The sequence below is a fragment of the Hemitrygon akajei genome, chromosome 5 (genome assembly GCF_048418815.1).
Source record: "Hemitrygon akajei chromosome 5, sHemAka1.3, whole genome shotgun sequence".
In the NCBI taxonomy this organism is placed as follows: Eukaryota; Metazoa; Chordata; class Chondrichthyes; order Myliobatiformes; family Dasyatidae; genus Hemitrygon; species Hemitrygon akajei.
The window spans coordinates 184631597-184643635 of NC_133128.1; the positions used below are offsets into that span (position 1 = coordinate 184631597).

At 42.1% G+C, this 12039-nt stretch overlaps 1 protein-coding gene across 1 annotated transcript in view; it reads left to right on the forward strand.

Annotated features, from left to right (window-relative positions):
- The first annotated feature begins 2384 nt into the window (after window positions 1–2384).
- The window catches only part of fign (fidgetin), a 122137-nt gene continuing 112482 nt past the window's right edge, over window positions 2385–12039 (forward strand). Inside the window, exon 1 of the mRNA XM_073047428.1 lies at window positions 2385–2561. The gene's annotated coding sequence lies outside the window, so the exon portion shown is untranslated. The remainder of the gene's footprint in view (window positions 2562–12039) is intronic.

Consider the following 12039-nt stretch of genomic DNA (forward strand, 5'->3'; position numbering starts at 1 on the left):
GAAGTAGAGTTCCAAGGTGTCCAGCATATCTGAAGCAGTCGCTGCTATCTGCAGCAGATATTAAGTACAACAATACTCAGTAAACTGCCCATAAACTGAGATGAATTATTGACTATTGACTGTTTTTGATGCTTTTTTGTGTAACTGAAATGGGCTTATACTACTCATAAAATTATGAGAAATGTCTTCTGCCCTTCACCCACAGTATATCCTTCAGCACCCTGCCCACCACAACCGCCCTCTGAGGTGGGTTGGATAAAGGTACACCCACATTCCAAGGACATATGTGTCACAGTGTACTCACTGAAGACAGGACTCAATTGCAGAGGAACGATGGGCTTTCTCTATCATGGAGGTCACTGGTGCTGACCTATTTGAGGAGTTGTAGGTGCAGGCTCATGTCTCAACCCAAGGGCGGAGGAGCGGGAGGATCTACAGGAGGAGGCGGAAACAGTTGGTTAGGTGTAGTAACTGTGACAGAGCCTTGGAGGAGCGACTGAGCGACACTGCAAGACAACTCATTCTCTCCAACACAATGACTCTGTTAAAGCACTAAATGAGTGTCCTCTTTAAATAGTCAGAGATTGCGGGAAACCACAATTAAGTTGACAAGATTAAACTGAAAGCACATGGGGCAAATGTCTAGTTAAGATAACAATTAGTAAATATAGGTGCTCAGAAACCCTAGAAGCTCAACGCTTTACAGCAAGCCACAGAGGCTATGGGGCTTGTGGCAGTATGGGTTATTGGTGAATTGGTCACATGGGTGTAATTGGGCAGCGTGAGCTCATTGCGCCAGAAGGGCCTGTACCATGCTATATTACTAAATAATCATCCTGTTCTGTATGCAGACGGTGCATGGAGGAAAATGAGTTGCTTAGTGTCGGAGCAATTTTTGGGTTTAGCACATCCACCAAATTACTTTAGCTAGCAATCTTCAAATTTGAATAGATTGTAGATTTAAATTAAAATGCTGCTCAGCACAATAGATTCCTAAAAGCCTTGAATCACAACCAAACAATGCTGAAGAAAATTCATTTAGATGCGTTTGGTGTGGGTGTGAATCAGGTGGGATGTTTGTGTGCAATTTCAGAGAGACCATTGTGGAGGCATTGTTGATATGGAATTGTCCCTTGATGCTTAGCACATAAAATATCAGGTAGTGAGGGCTAGCCAGACCTTTTCACCGAAAGTGTCTCAATATGATGCCTGCTGTATCCTGTTTTGTTGAATAAAGAGGGAGCTTCATAACTACCAATAATTTTCTCCAGTGACTTCATTCATGCAACAATACTTAACATCTCAGCAGAACAAAGCCCTCAATTCAGATTAAAGTTACTTCTGATTTGTGGAAAGAACATGCATTCCACTGGTTTGGCTTCCTGTTATCTCAGGCATGGGTGCCCTTCTGACCAAGAATCTGTCAGGTCAGGATTACAATGCCAACGAAACCAGCAAGCTACATCAGGCCTTTTATTTTGTACATTCAACCTATTGGCTTAATTCTAAGGAGAAGAGATGTCCTGTATGGGACATTGGAAAAAAAGTTGAATTTCCCCATGGGGATGAATAAAGTATCTATCTATCTATCTATCTGTGAGGAGTATGTATTGTCGGTCCACTCTAAGTGAAAATTTACTTCATGTGCTCTGTGAAGTTAGGTGTTATCGTCCCTTTGGAATTAAACTGCTGGTCCCTGGCAATAAGCAGCCTAAGTATCATTGCAAATGAGTAGAAAACAAAACAATTCAGACACTTTCACTTTTCAGAATCCAACTGCTACAATTCCTGCCAGTATCAGCACTTCCAGAATCCCTCAGCTCCATAAAATAATAAAGTACAATTAAATATTATGATTGTTCTGCACTGCAGGCAATTGCTTTATATTTTTTCTATGTGGTTAAGCACATTCAGCTTTTATTTTAAAATAGGCAGTTTCAGATCTGTATTAGGCTACTTCCTGTGCAGTGAGGAAATAGTAAGTGGGAAAGCACTTTGGCTGGCAGAAGGCCAGAGGCCAGAAGGCCAGGAGCTAATGAAGTTTCTATCTAAAGCCATCCTGTTGTTTCCCCAGCAGAGTGTTGGAGAAGCGACTAAGCGACACTACGAGACAATTCATTAAGTTGATGTTATATTATTTAGATGTTAATCTAAAGGTATCAATAAGATTTTGCTGAAACAAAATGTTATTTTTGTGTTTATTAGACATTAATCTGCATGCTAATAGTTTACACATACTACTTACCTGTCAGGAATCCTGTAATACTTAAGTGCGGGAAAATTAACCAAGTTCCTACTTAACTGCATGTACTTACTTGCATGAATGGAACATGACTTTAATTGCACTGTATTTTATTGTTTTTCAGTTTCACTCCTTTTTCACTGTCATGCCACTGAGTGCGATAAACAAAGAGCTAGGATTCGACTTCTTGACTCTCATGCCGTTTCTGAATGGAGTTTGGCTGACTGTCTAATTGATGTTACAGCTCTTCAGCAGGAGCAGTACAATAATCTTTCATTGAATGGATGGCCCACTGATTGCGTAGAGGTGCAAAGCAGAGGTAACATTTTTTATTAAGGCATGACTTTAAAACATTTTTGTTTACTTAATAAAATACACTCCTAGTGGCAGAATATCAACAAAATGGGCAGCATTTTCAGTAGATTTTCCTGTCCATGTAAAATATAACTAAAAGAATTATTTGCAGTTTTAAATATTGGCAAAGACTGATGAACTAACTTTAGTTTACATAAGACTAACCCATTTACCCCTTCAGGAACATGGGAGGGACAGGGGCAGGAAAAATGATCAATTTAATCGTTTTGAGTTAAGCAAACCAGAAGTGTTCTTACTGAGCTGAAAACCAGTGTAGATATGTTGAAGGTGGATAATGTGATCAACCATGTCAAAAACTAGAGAGGGGATAAGAAGAGAAGCTGGTTATTGACATGGAAAATGACATTTCTGATTGATTAGAACCATATCTTTGTTATGACAGGAATGAATCTGTTTCAAAAGATTCAAGTACAATGCCTTAAAATGAACATAAAACAATTGAGCCTTTAGGAAATTAGCAGAGGAACAGAGATTGGTGATGGGATGATAGTTTGAACAGATGATGAGGAATTCTGTCAAATTTTAGATGAAAGTCTGATGATGGAAGTTTCATTTGAAAGGGATGTTAAGCGTACTTGTGGTAGCATAGGGCATGGGATGAAAATAAGGGAGTATAGTGAAAGTAGGCCAACAGAGCAGGTCACAGTTCTCATGGATAGGTTCTCCAACAAATATTGTGCAATATCCAGATTAACCACATTCCCTTTCATGAACAGAAAGCTGTCATTCAGTTCCTAAGCACAATTCACACTTCAGCAATTTTTGAAGGTGCATTTGCAATCTCTTCTTTGACTTTTTCCACATCTATGTCCAGATTTTTTTTAAAAAAATCTTCTGTACTTATTTTCTTTCCTATATCAAAGTTCAAAGTAAATTTATTATCAAAATACATATAGGTCACTATATAAACACTGAAATTCATTTTTTGTCATTTTCTACTCAGTATATTCAAGAAAAGTATAGAATCAATGAAAGACCACACCCAACATGAAGGACAAACAACTGATGTATAAAAGACAATAAACTGTTCAAATACAAAATAAAACAATAATAATAAATAAATAATCAATAAATATTGAGAACGTAAGATGATAAATCCTTGAAAGTAAGTCCATTGGTTGTGGGAACATTTCATTGATGAGGCAAGTGAAGCTGAGTGAAGTTATCCCACTGGTTCAAGAGCCTGATGGTTGAGGGGTAATAACTGTTCCTGAACCTGCTGGTGTGAGTCCTGTGATTCTGGTACCTTCTTCCTGATGGCTGCAGTGAGAAGAGAGCAGGACCTAGGTGATGGGGGTCTTTCAGGAGATGCTGTTTTTCTGTGTCAACGCTTTGTGTATATGTGCTCAATGGTTGGGAGGGCTTTGCATATGATATCCACTATTTTTCTTAGAATTTCCATTCAAGGACATTAGTGTTTACGTATGAGGCCATAATACAACCAGTCAATATACTCTCTACCATACATCAAAAGAATTTGTCAAAGTTTTAGATGTCATGCCAAACCTTTGCAAACTTTTAAGGAAGTAGAGATGTGCTGTGCTTTCTTTGCAATTGCCCAGGCCAAGTCCTCTGAAATGATCACACAGATGAATTTAAAATTGTTGACCTTCTCCATCTTTGATCCCCTTTCCTCCTCCTGAAGTCAATAGTCAGCTCCTTGGTGTTGACTGACATTGCATGGGAGGTTGTTGTTGTGACACCACTCAGCCAGATTTTCAACCTCCCTTCTATATACTGATTGATTCAGCTTCAGCAAACTTACATATGGCATTAGAGCTCTGCTTAGCCTGACAGTCGTAAGTATAAAGAGAATAGATCAAGGGACTAAGTATGCAGTCCTGTGGTGCACCTGTATTGATGTGGAGTGATATAGAGTGAGTTAAAAAGATTTTGTATGAATCAGAAAGTATGGTAATGCTCCTGCTACTGAACTGGAGTTTAAATCCCTGCAATTAGCAAAGTAAGATTTAATTGTTGAATGTAAACTTGACATCTTTTAAGAAAATTAGGTTCAGATAGAGTGAAAAGTTGATTCCTTATGACCTGCATCCACACATATTTCTAAATGTTGATCCAAAATTGGAAGAAAAATGCTAAAAGTTTTAGCAAAAAGCATATATTTTCAAATTCATTTTCTGGCAATAGTACTTTGCTGCAATCTATATGCAACAGTACCCCATTTATAATTGTGAGTTAGCTTCCACCACCAGACATCTCAAATGCAGTTAACTCAAGCTATTTTATAATTGATGGTTATTTCTGTTTGAAGTATTCAGATCTAAAAATTTGTAAAGACCTGACTTCACTTCTGTTGCCTCATTGATGAACTGCTAAAGTGACATTTGTATGAACAACTTAACTAAAGAACAATATAATGAAAACATGAATTTGAATTCCATTTCCGTGAATTGAATGTCCTTTTTTTTACCAGCACCTTGATTACAAAGCCTAAAAGCTTGGGCAGTCTGCTTTCATTATTTATATAATGGGGGGGCCCATTGCTTGGGGTTGACTGGTTTTAAGGTGCCAGTAACCTGCTTTTGTTCCTTCTCCCGTCAGTAGAAGCGGACCCATCAAGCTTAGTATCTAACTACATGAAGGCCAGGAGATAAACTTGGTTGTCAAAGGCTATTTGAGTCACACACCATTGAGATAATTTAATAGGTAGTGGGAGCTTATCCCTACTACTACCACAGCCCCCAGCTATAACAACTTTAATAATAATGATGAATGAATTATGATCAGAAGTGCCTAAAACAAATGAAATTTGACGTGTTGATTATTTCCAAAGAAATAACTTAATAATTGCCTTTATATTTTCACTGAAAGCCAACCTTCTAACAGATATTTTCCTTTTCAGACAAGTTTGATCCATTCATAAGCAATGAAATAGACCGCACAATAGTATAGAAATTATACCATTCCTTTCAAAATTAAGGTCAAGCTGGAAGACAGAAGGGGATGGCACGATAGCATAAAGGTTTGCACAACATTTTACTGTACTGTCGGTTAATGCAAATAAAACAAAGTAAGGCATTTTATGTTCAACAAAACCCGTAACACATTTTATTGAACTCCAAAGCCTACAGCACCAAAGCGTGCTAAAAATCCTTACGTAACAATGTTATCACGACAGACCTGTCTCTTAAAGTGAAACCCAACTCAATGTTGGTGATTGCGAATTATGTACATTTCTCCCAATTACGTTACCCTACAGAGCCAACCCTGCCCAGAATTCACTAAAGCCAGCATTGTGAGTCTGTCTGGATCTTGGACAAGACACCCAGCTTGGGTCCTTTGTTCCATGGTTGGAGGAACCACAGGTGCCTCTGGCTCATCCAGAGGTATGTTGGCACCCTCATTGTCTGTGGTGAACTACATATACCTGTCTGGACACGACCCCCCCGCCCCTGCTGACTGCTCCTGTGGCTCCTCCCACGGACCCCGATATAAAGGCGATTGGAGACACAGCCCCGGCCTCAGTCTCCAGGATGTAGTGTGGTGGTCACTTGCTGCTTGTTCTTTCTTCCAGCCAATAAAAGCCTATATCTCGCCTCACGTCTCCGAGAGTTATTGATGGTGCATTATTGACACACAGAGAGGCCAGGAACATGGCAGGGGAATATGCCAAATCTTGGTGGGCCGGTTTAAGGTGATCTACTGAAATATGTTCAGGTTTACCCCTCTTATCTGTGCAAAAGTCTTTTCTCCCCATTCCAAACTGCCAGCGGGCCATCGTAAGGGGGCCTTAGGAGATGGTGTTGTGCATCATAGTGGATGAAAACAAATGACACAGAATGTAGGTCAGCTGGAAGTCAAGAGTGCTGTACATCATGATGGGAGGTAGAAATACGTGAAAAGGAATTGAATTTACTAAGGAGGCTGTTGAGAAGCCGACCAGGTGGTCGTGGCGTGAGGAATGAAATCACCTGGCACTTGTATCCTAACACCAAGGTTGTGGGCCATCACAGCCCATTGGTCTGAAATGAAGTGGAGACCGCAGTCAGAGGGGGTGCCAAACCGAGCGACCCCCAGCTGCTGCTGAACACCTCAGCTATGCCTGCAGCCATCATGGATGCTAGAGGGACGATGTCTGGCCACCTGGTGGTACAGTCCACCATGGGAAGGAGGTGTGTGAAACTGTTCGGGGGGTGGGGGGGGTAAGAGGACCAACAAAGCCCATGTTGACATGGTCAGACCATCACTCAGGGACCTCGAAAGGTGCCAATGGCACTTAAACACGACGGTTAACTTTTTCCCACTGGCACTCCACACAGCCTGCATCCCATCACGCACGTCTTTTCTAAAGGCCGGGCGTACCAGACAAACTTCAGTGCAACCAGTTCCTGTGAGGCCTTCCAGCCTGGTTGCGAGAGGCCACATATAGAGTTAAAACAGTCCGTCTCCAGTTTGCAGGCACAATGGGGCAAGAGCGACCGGTTGAGACAGAATAACCAAACTTTATTTCAGCCAACCGCAGGCCCATGTTTGCTGTTTAGTAAGCCTGGACCTCTGGGTCAGTAACTTAGTCAACTGCCATGCTGGCATAATCAACCCCTATGTGTACGGCCTCAACAGCTGACCATGAGAGGCAATGGGCCACAACATTATTTTTCCTTTTGATATGTTGTATATCTGTTGTGAACTCAGATATGCAGGCCAGGGGGCATTGCTGCCGTGCAGACCAAGCGACTGATATTCTGGCTATCACGGGCAAGAGGGGATTGGGGTCAACAAATGCTGTGAAATGGTGACCCTCTGGAAGAAAATGAAAGTGGGGGGATAGCCAGACAGAGACCGAGAAGATCACAGTCAAATTTGCTCTACTTACTTTAGGGGGACGGAGACCGAGAAGATCACAGTCAAATTTGCTCTACTTACTTTAAGGGAGCAGCTGCCACACGTCTCCAACAAGCTGATCATGCACAGCACCCACAACATAGTCTGAGGCATCAGTTGTAATGGTTCTGGGTGCATTGGGGAGTGGGTGCACCAGTAGGGTCAAAGAGATCATTTGGTATTATCAAATGTCCTGGTCATAACAAGTTCCAGATGACCTACGGCAAAAAACAATTCATAGAATTTATTCATCCTCTGTGTGTCTTAGACATGTTGTTGTTCAGTTTAAAATTGTGTACTGTTGTCATTGGTCTAAAGTTAGATTGGCTAAAATTAATAAAGATCTTGTCCCAATGTGTGACAGATGTAAACAATTCCCGGCTACACTCTGCCATATGTTCTGGTTGTGTCCAAAATTTGTAGATTTTTGAGTTTTGATTTTTGAAACTTTTTCAAAAATTTTTGGAGAATTAATTACGCCATCTTGGTCAATAGCACTATCTGGAGTGCCTTCTCAGAATATTAAACTCAGCAAATTCTGAGCCGATCTCATTGCTTTTTGTTCACTTCTTGCCAGAAGGCTGATCTTGTGCAAATGGAAAGACTCTTCCCCTCCAACATATGGGCATTGGATCAAAGATATCATGTTCTTCATAAAATTTGAGAAGATCCGCTATTTGGTCAGGGGACAGTCTGCAAGATTTAACACCACTTGGCAAACTTTTTTAAGTTTTGTCAAAAACATGGATGCTGAAAAAATTATTTGAATGTGTAAGGTGCTGTATCTTTATATAGACAATAGGCCTTTATATCTATTTTTGACTGGTCTGGTTGGTTCTATTTGTTCTTGTTTATTGAGGGGTGAGGAGTTCTTTTTGTAACTGGTATAAAATGGTTGGTTGTATTATAACATATGTTCTGCTATTTTTCTTTGTTAATAAAAATACTTTCATCAAATGTCCTTGTCATGTCTGATGACTAGTCAAGCACTTGATTAGTGGTTGTGCCTTTAAGCCCATTATATAGGGAGAACATAAGTTCAGCAGCACATGGAATGAAGTAATGATAGAAGTTCACCGTGTCTAAACACTCCTGTAGTTTTTTAGTAGTGTGGGGCAGTGGGAAACCCATAATAGCGGTTATCTTTGATGGAAGGGGTTTTGCATCGTCTGCAGAGATGTGACGCACGAGAAAGTCAATGCTTGATACCCCAAACTGCCATTTATCAGAGTTAGTAATCAAGTCGTGTTGGCTTAAGTGCTCGAAAAGTGCATTTTTCAGTCCAACCAGCATGCACAGAAACTCAAAAAGGCCAAATGGAGTTATCACAGCCATTTTGGGAATGTTCTTCGAGCACACGGGCACCTGATGGTAGCCCCTAACTAGATCAACTTTGGAAAAAATTAACCTTCCGGCTATACATGCCAAAAAATCTTGAATGTGTGGGATCGGATAATGTACCCTCGTTAAGACGTTGGCAATTACCACACAGTCAGCAACCACCATCGAACTTAGGGACCATATGGAGGATTGAAGACCAGGGGTTATTCAGCTGGCATACAATTCGAGTCTTTCCATGTTGGCAAACGCTGCCTTCATGGCTGTCAGCTTTTCTGGGCATGAACTGGCAGGCCAGTTCTGAGAATGCTGTGCTCGAGCCCATGTTTTGTGACTGAATAGAGAATGTGGGCTTGGTGAGGTTGGGGGATTTGTCCAGCAGCCGAGTAAACTCCCATGCGGTGGTGCATGTGCTTGACAGGGTCGTTGTGGGGAACTTACTGAGGGAACAGGGGAATGACCCAAATTCCCTGACATCCACAAGCTGACAGTTCTTAAGATCGACTAACAGTCCTTGGGCACACTGGAAATCTACACCTAGAAGAGGTCTAGCCAGCTTAACCAGGATGAAGCCCCATGTTTAACGTCACCCCCCTCCCCCGAGGCAGAGCATCACCCATCATGTCTGTAAGTCTAGATCTTGCTGCTGTTGGCAGCCTCCAGTGAGGTTTCATTGCTCTTTGCCTTCTCATTAATAGGCGATGCTGGTAGCACACTCACTTGAGCACCCGTGTCACACAGGAAGCGTCACCCTGAAAGGATGGCCTTAATGTACGGTAGATGACCCTGGCAGCTAGATCCCACGGTCTTCACAGACCTCTGATGTTCCAATGCGCTGGAACTGTCAAAGCTGCAAGGTGGTCGGCAATTCCTAAGGTCGTACCAAAACGAGCATGGTGAAAGCACAGGCCCGGTTGTCATCAGTTTCACAGCCACGGCATCCTTATTCCGGGGGCCTTGCTGACCGGCCTTGTTGAGAAAAGGAAAGCAGGAGGAATAATGTGCCACTGCCCAGCTGAGTGTAAACTATGAGCCATCCTAACAAGCTCTCTACAGTCATACATGGGTGTATTAATGAAGGCTATGCAAACTTGATCAGGCATTTGCTGCATGGAAGAGGTCTTTAAAAATAAAACAAGGATGGTGATTTCCCAGGAGGTAGAGCATTTGGTCCATTAGCTCCAAAGGCTCACCATCACCAAGACCGGGCAAGGAGAGCAAGTGCTTGGCCCGCTCAGACTCCGATACTCCAAAAGTCTGCAAAAGGTTAGTTTTCAGCAATCGGTATTTATCAGGTTCAGGTGGGTGTTCACACTCTCACCACCATGGCATTGCTGAGTGATGCTGCCATGTAACTGTAGTAGAATTTGGTGTCATCCACGGAGATTGCTCACAGAATGAACTGGGTGTTAGCTTGTATGAACTAAGTGATGGGTTTTGCTTCCAAAGCTCCCGCAGTTTCAAAATGACTGCATTGACTGACGTGTTTGATAACTCTGGGATTGTCCTAAAGCATCAAGGTCACCAATGTAGGCTTACGCAAATAAAATGAAGTGAAGTGTTTTATATTTAACGAAACCCGCAACTTATTATATTGAACTCCAAAGCTGACACCACCAAAGCGTGCGAAAAATCCTTATGTAGCAATGTCATTGCATCAGAGCAGTCTCTTAAAACAAAACACCAGCTCAATGTCGGTGAATTACGTACAGTTCTTCCCTGCGGTACCAGCAATCTGCGTTCAAATCCTACCCCGTCTGTAAGGAGTTTGCACGTTCTCCCCATGAACGCGTGGCTTTCTGCACCTGCCCGATTTCCTCCCACAGATGGTCATTGTAAATTGTCCTATGATTAGTCTCGGATTAATAGGGGGGTTTGCGGGGCGGTGTGGCTCAAAGGGCCAGAAGGGCCTATTCTGTGCTGTTTCTCAATAAATAAGTGAACATCTAGGTTAAAGGTCGTGCAATGGAGCTGTACTGTAAATCCCGTGCTAATGAGATGAGTCTGACTTTCATGCCTATCGGTCTGTGCTGGAAGCCTTACTTCTGAAATGTTGTCTTTCACACACCAGTGATATGTAAATATATTCACAGCAAATCATGACAGAATGTTTAATAATTTACTGTCCCAGCAATGCATTACCTACAATCGTGCATTGTAATGAACATGTATCTCAGACTAACTAATACGAACCAATTGCTGTTTAAAGAGTGGGAAAGACCAGGTCGTCCTAATCGTTCTATCCTGGCTTCTTCCTTATATCTTCAGTGACCTCCATGCCTCAACTAGCAGCCTCTGAGACAGATACAAAAAAATTCATCCCCTAAAATTTCCATGCTTCTTTGTGTCTCCAAGATCTCACGGGAGCTGGGAAGATTAGAATAAGAAGCTTACAAGTACATATATTCATGATGATATATTCATGATATATTAATCTCTTTTATGGTCTTTTCTAATGATATTTAAAGCTGCATATATGTGACAAAATATTTTTCAATAGTTTGCAAACCAATCCAAAATTTGTCATCATTTTCCACACCTGTTTTTCAATGGAGATCAGTTTCTGTCTTATAAACTCTTCTTAAGCTTCCACGCGGGTACAGGTATCAATTACATATTGTGATGACGAACTCTGCCATCTTCGTCGGGGATGATGCCTGGGCGTGTCTAGTCCAGCACACCACTGGACTAGACATGCCAAGGCATCATCCCTGATGAAGGTAGCAGAGTTACTGTTATGAGATGCCCCGAACCACGCCAGCGGCCGGGATTTAGATGGTCCCGCTAATTGGTAATCATGCTTCGAGCGCCAAGAATTGAGTACTTAAGTAACACCTGAAATGTGGTTTGGTACTCAATCATAAGCCTGCTCGTGATATCATCTTGTGTTTGTTTTGAGCTCAGATCCAGTGTAATACCGCGTCTTGAACCTTGCTTTGGATAACTCAGTAAATGGGTCCAATTCACCCTTGTCAAGGACTCTCGTCATGATACGATTGAGCCAGTGAAACCAGTGGGGTATCAGAGCATTTCATCAGCTGTGGAAATTTCCAGCCAGAGCCTGAAGATACATGACCTCCAGGTTGCCATGCGCCAGCTGTTGAAGGGAGGAAGGCAACGTCACTCAGGTGAGGCTGTCGGTCACTCTGCAGAGCCAGAGCCAGATCTGACGGTGACCCAGGTTCTTGCTGCCACTTTCTCGCCCAAAGCCCCTTAGTATTTGAGCTCCAGCGGTGAGGAAA